We start from the raw sequence: 6,762 nt of genomic DNA on the forward strand, positions 1-6,762 counted from the left end.
AGAGGAACCAAGTCAATGTTTACTTGAGGGCTCTACGGATAGGGCTAAATGGTCTGTTGAGTTTTATTGAACCCAATGGACTATTCAGCAATGACATTTTATGCTAATATGCTATATATCTATATTTTAGACAATACAGATGAGCTAGGAAAGAAGCATGCGTGCTTTCAGAATAGGAGAGCTGCCAGAGAGAAAGGTGTGAGTGGGGGATGGCCAGGAGCCTCAGAAAACAGCCAATGGAGAGAAAAGCAGAACCAAAACGAATGATTCCAAATAATTTAAGCTTCTGGATGAAACTGTGCCTAAAATACTACTTCTGGGTCTTTCCATTTTATGAGTCAATAAAGCCCAGTTTTGCAAAAGTCAGTTTGCATCACTTTGTTGTCATTTGCACAGAAAAGGGGTCCTAATTGATATAGTAATACAATTTAAAGTAATTTTGTCCGATGAAATATTGTTCCAGTCAGATTGGAGAGCAGGCAGGGCAGCACATAGCCAAAACTTTAGGATTTGTCCTATTAGGAATAGAAGTTGAAAATGGAAAATGCAGGTCATCAGACAATAGTTGCATTGTAGGATATAAGCACCTCAAACAAACCCAATTTCTCTGGGTTTTAATTGATTGAGCTGATTATTTTTTTCATAACATGAAATCCACCCTCGTTGAGTTTTAAGTGTATAGTCCTATATTGTCATTATATGCACATGGCTGTAGAGTAGGTCTCTAGGACTTTTTCATCTTGCATGATCAAAACTGTATATCTTTGGGTGGTGGGCACAGGGTACAATATACAGATCTTGTAACATAGAAACCCTCATCTGGAAACTTTATGTTCATATTGAACAATGTCATCCCAATAAATTTAATAAATAATTTTTTCAAAGACAAATAAAAAGGAAACTGTATACCCTATATACCAATGACCAACATCTCCCCATTTCCATCTCCTCCCTCCCTAGCCCCTGGCAACCAGAATTCCATCTGTTTTTATAAGGTTAACTACTTTAGATTCCTCATGTAAATTGATTTATGTAGTGTTAGTTTTTCTCTGACTGGTTTATTTCAGTAGCATAACGAAATCCTTTAGGAAACTCAAGATCCACATATGTTGTCACATATGGCAGGATTTATGTTTTTTAAAGGTGGATTAATATTCCATTGAATGTCTAAACTACATTTTCTTTATCCATTCATCCACTGATGGACATTAGTTATTGTGAATGATGCTGCAATGAACATGGTGGTACAGGTATCTCTTTGAGATCTTGATTTCATTTTTTTAGGGATTTATACCCAAAAGTGGGATTGTTGGATCATATGATAGTTCCTTTTTAAATTTTTTGGAGGAAACTCCACACTCTTTTCCATAAAGGTTGAACTATTATACATTCCCAATAATAATATATACAAATTTTAATTTCTCCACACCCCTCATCAACATTTGTTATTTGCTGGTTGGTTTGCTTTTTCATAATGGCCATCCTACCAGGTATGAGGTAATATCTCATTTTGGCTTACATTATCCTGATAATCAGTGATGTTGAACATTTTTTCAAATATCTGTGGTCATTTTTATGACTGCTTTGAAAAAAATATTATTCAAGTGTTTTGCCCATTTTTAATCAGATGATTATTTATCTTTGCTATTGAGTTGTATGAGTTCCATATATATTTTGGATATATGGCTTGCAAATATTTCCTCCCGTTCCATAAGTTTACCTTTTTGCTCTGTTGATTGTTTTCTTTGCTGTGCAGAAGCTTTTTAGTTCGATGTAGCCCCACTTATCTATTTTTGCTTGTGATGCCTGTGCTTTTTAATCATATAAAAACAGTTCAATAGTACATCTTTGCCTTCAGTAGTATATATTTATTTGCTTATTTTCATTGAATAATTATTTAGTGATTATTAGGAGCCATAGACTCTTCTAAAAATTTTGGGTATGTGAACTCATATAAAAATGATAACTCTATGAGGCATTTGCATTTAATCCCTTTTTCCAGATAGAAAACTTGAGCCCAATGAGATTGAATGAATGATATACCAAGGAGTGGATTCAAACACAGGCAGTTTTGCAGCACAATTCATGAATTTAAACATTAGACCCTGTTGCTTCTCCACTATGTTATTGCTTGTTTAATTGAGTAAATAAATCACTGCATTACTGTGTGAATGAATTACTGGTTAAATAAATAAACAGTATTGACATGGTAATAAAATGTAAGACTTAGAGATGACATTCATCTTTTAAGACAATCAATTACTAGAATTGCCATTTAGAATTATTCTAGGAGGAAAACATAACTTTGGAAAATTGAATTAACCAAAATATTCCTTAGATAAGTAGGAAAGAATTTGTATTATTTGCCTATTATAAGCGATAAAGCATCTTCTCTATGTCTTATTTGGCTATTGATAATTATGTACTTTTTTTTAGGAAAACTCAATATTGAGCAATAAGATATATAATCCTTTTTTAAAAAATTACATAAGGCTAAGGACAAACCCGCAGCAATTATAAATGCTCTCATAGAACTCTTTATGAAGATTTATTTCCTGGGGATGTGTAAAGAGATGGATCCATGGCCACAAGGGGACAAGCTAAGCTAACATCAACATACTGAAGGTGGCAGGATAGAAAGACTGAAAGAAACTGGTTGGTGAAATAATTGGACTGTTGATGTGACCTCCAGAATTTTCAGTAATCTGTACCACCTTTATTTAGTTGTCCTATTGTTCAATAAAACACACAACAATTTTCCACAACACATACTAAAATTTAGATTCTGATTATACAGCTTTTAAAGTTGTGTTTAGATTGGTCTGTATTGAAATTCAACATTCATGATGAAAAAATATTTTTGGACTATGGGTGCCTTGAAGAAGGATCCCATGACATGCACAGAGAAAAGGATTACGTATTAGAAAAAAAAACAAAAAACCAAAACATCAAATGCATAATTTGCAGATAGTAACCTTAGAGTATCCTTCATCCCATCCCCATTTTCCTAAATCAGTTTCAAGAATTCTCAAATAGCAAAATATTGTCTTGAATGGTTATTTCCACAGCTTGTGTGCTACAAGACTTCCTGGGAGAGGAACCAGGTGCCTGGGGAAACAGAGCAGGTGGAGCAGAAGGAGATGGAGCCCACATGTCAGGACTAAAACAGGCTTGTGGTATTCACATAGGTATGTGCATGAGAAGCACAGGTGGGATGGAAGCAAGCTGTAAGACTCTCCCTCCCTTTCCCCTTACTTTATATTCACTCTCAAGCTGTATGCTCCTTTTTTTTTTTAACATAATATGACTCTATTTTCTCATTCCAAGTTGTTGGATTTGTTCATTTAAGATGTATTTCGACTGTAGAGAAATGAAGAGGAGCAGATAAATTAATTTTGATTGATTTTGTTTTATTTTCTCTGCCACTATTACCTAAAGGCAATTTACAATATCTTCTGGTAAGGTGAATCCTAAGACAATGTTTTATTTCATAGACAATAGAGAAAGCCTAGCATGGACTGCAGAGATATAATGGCTCAGATCCTCATCCATCCATTCCATTTTCTATATTCAGTTGTTGATCTATTAATTACATCAAAACTTGAACTGTACAAACTTTGGACCAGTGAAAATACCAACCCATGGTAAGAACTCAGCATAAATGGGATGCAAGAAGAAAAAGGGCTATTTTCTTTCCAAATTATTTCTTGGCCATAATTTGTTTAGAAAAGCAAAGATGAGGCAAAACAAAAACTTACTCATTACTATAAACTTGGTAATTCTTACCTTGAAAGACTGTGTGGTTCTGAAATTGACATTGGGCCAACAGAGGGGCCTTGGGCTTACTTTTTAAAAATAAAGTTAATTTTGCCCAAATAATACATAAACATAGATAAAAGTGAAATGATCCTGACAGAGTTTTAATGGAAAACAACCACTTCATCTTCATTTTTTTCTTTGCCTCTTTCCCTCCAAGGCTATAGATTTTTTCGTACTTTAGAGATATGATTGTTACTACCTAAATAAAAAGCTAAAGTTACTTAGACTACTATATCTGGAGTTCTCAAATTTAGACAGTCATTTACTTCTTGTTAGGTCTAACTATCTTTTATCCCACACTTCCTCCTTGCTTCATCCTTTAATGAGATATGTAGTATATGTACTTAAGTAAAAAATGAATATTTAGTGTTTACAAAATATGATCACGTAAATAGTGTACACTGCAAAGTCAGAGTGTATCCTGATTATATTTCTTTCAATTATCAGTTTTGATTTTTCAGTGGAGCTTTGGACTTTTTATTCTTATGTTCCTCTCTATGATAAAATGTTTAAAAAAATTTTTTTGGCCTAGCTGGTGTTTTAATGGAACTATCCTTTTTTCCTGATGATTTCTAATCTGAATGTTCTCTCTCTCAGCTCCAGACTGATCCAGTTGCCCTCCAGATTGTAAATCCTGAGATTTTCATTCAGCCATTTGTTTTTCAAAAAGATCAACTCTTTCTGATTCCTTACATGTAGTGGACATTGGCATTTGTTGTTCTCTCAATGTCCATTCTCCTCCCTTGCTCTACACCAGATATATTTGGGGAGAATCAGCTTATCCCTCTCTCAGATAATGTGATTTCATTAGGATTGACCTTCATAACAAGAGTTGGATTCTGTATATTTTAAGCCATTCACTCCAGCTAATTCCTCACATTCCAGTTTTGTGTGAGTAACAAGTTTTGGCCAAAAAGAGTTGTCAGGCCCGATACTATTGTTTATTATTTTGTGTGAGAAAGAATCTTTCTTTTCTCCCATGAACATAAGGCTAAGAATATGTATTTGGATCTGTTGCATTCACTGCAGTCAAAAGAAGAAAGATAGACTTAAGTCAATATGTGGAAGTGTGGACTAAAAGATGAAAAGAATAAACTATAGATGGCATTGAGACTACAACCAATTATACCCCTAAACTATCACACAGATGAGTAAAGAATACCACCCTATTATTACCCTATTATTAATTACTAGAGGCCCGTTGCACGAAGAGATTCATGCAATAGGCCTTCCCTTCCCCTGGCTGCCAGCACAGGTTTTCCTCCGGCACCAGGGACCCAGGTCTTCGCTGCTCCAGCCGGAGCCTTCAGTTTTCACTCTGCCATTTAGCGCCTATGAATGCCAATTAACCACCATCTTTGTTGGGTTAATTTGCATACTCTTCTGATTGGCTGGTGAGCCTAGGGAGGGATGGTCAATTTATATGTTTGTCTATTATTAGGTAAGATTATTATTATTATTATAGTTTTTATTGGTTTTTAGTTATTTAGAGTTAAAAGTGATCTAATTGTTATATCAGAGATAACCATTTTTGTTTAATTCTACTTAACTTTCATTTAATTGATAGTTTTGTGAGGTATAAAAATGTCTATTGTTTTACCTCCATATTTTGAAAGCATTTAAAGTCTGGGCGGGGAGGGAGGAGACATATGTACTACTCTTTGTAATACTTTAAACAATAAAATAAAAGAGAAAAAGAATAAAGTCTGGTACTGAGAATAAGAAGTAAAAAAGAAATTATGAGATCCATTCCTGTGCCATTTAACTGCATTTTTATTTCTGGAAGCAGTCATAACATTCTCATTATTCCTGATTTTCTGAAATTTTTCAAGCTTTCACCTTGGTGAATTTAGTTGGTTTTGTTTTTATTCATCTCACTAGAAATCTTAGTGTGTACTTCAAGTTAGATGTTTCTTCATATATTTCTTCATACGTTGTTTTACATTTTTAAGAATGATGTTATAAAAAATAATGGCCAATTGTGTATATTTATAAGATTTATCCTTTGTCAGATTTAGTTAAGAATTATTAAAAGTAAGCCAGATATAATTATGCTTAGAGATAACCAAATTCAAAAGCATGGGTTGTTCTTCTATGAAGAAATTTTAATTTCCAAAAGATGAAAAATTAGATCTACCACTTGGGGAATCAGAGGCAGGACAGGTACCAAGCATGCAAATTCTATGCATGAAGAAGGGTTGGAGAGTGTATAATTATATATATATACAGATTCTCAGTTAATTCTCCTCTTTTCAGCCCTGGTAAATGTCCACCCTCCTTTGTACCTGCATCTCTAGTACTAAGTGAGGTTGAAATGCCAGAATTGCATAGCATATCTGGAAGAAGATATGGAGAGGCTGGGTGAATAAGCATGCTGGGGTGGGCATATATGTGAGACTCAAAGACCTGCAGATAGTATGCTCCACAAGGAAGCCCAAAGAATATAATATTAATTATCATAATAAGGAAATACTAGTGACAGGAGCACCAGCATCTCTAAATATTTACTGGTGACCCACTTTATTCCATAGTTTATGGTAAGAGAGATTATTGTAGAATTAGGCATAGTCATGACAATGGGGACAACAGGACCCTAAACCAACAGAGACCAATCTCAACCCCCACTCTCTGCCTTTATCTTCACATGATGTCTATTATGTGTGTCTGTCTATCCAAATCTCTCCATTAATCTCTCATATAAATATGACCTTATTCAAACTAATCTGCAATAACTTTATTTACAAGTAAGGTTATATTTGAGATTCTGAGGGTTAGAATTTCATCATATCAATTCTGAAAGGTCACAACTTAATCTATACACTGAAGGGTGAAATCACAACATTTGGAGGACCATTGGATACAGCTTCACATTGCCATTATTATCTGAAGATCCCAAGCAGAAGCATAGCCCCATTAGGATAAGGGCATGTATGAGCCAGGTAA

Source organism: Myotis nattereri, assembly GCF_964212035.1.
Source record: "Myotis nattereri genome assembly, chromosome: 8".
NCBI classification, from domain to species: domain Eukaryota; kingdom Metazoa; phylum Chordata; class Mammalia; order Chiroptera; family Vespertilionidae; genus Myotis; species Myotis nattereri.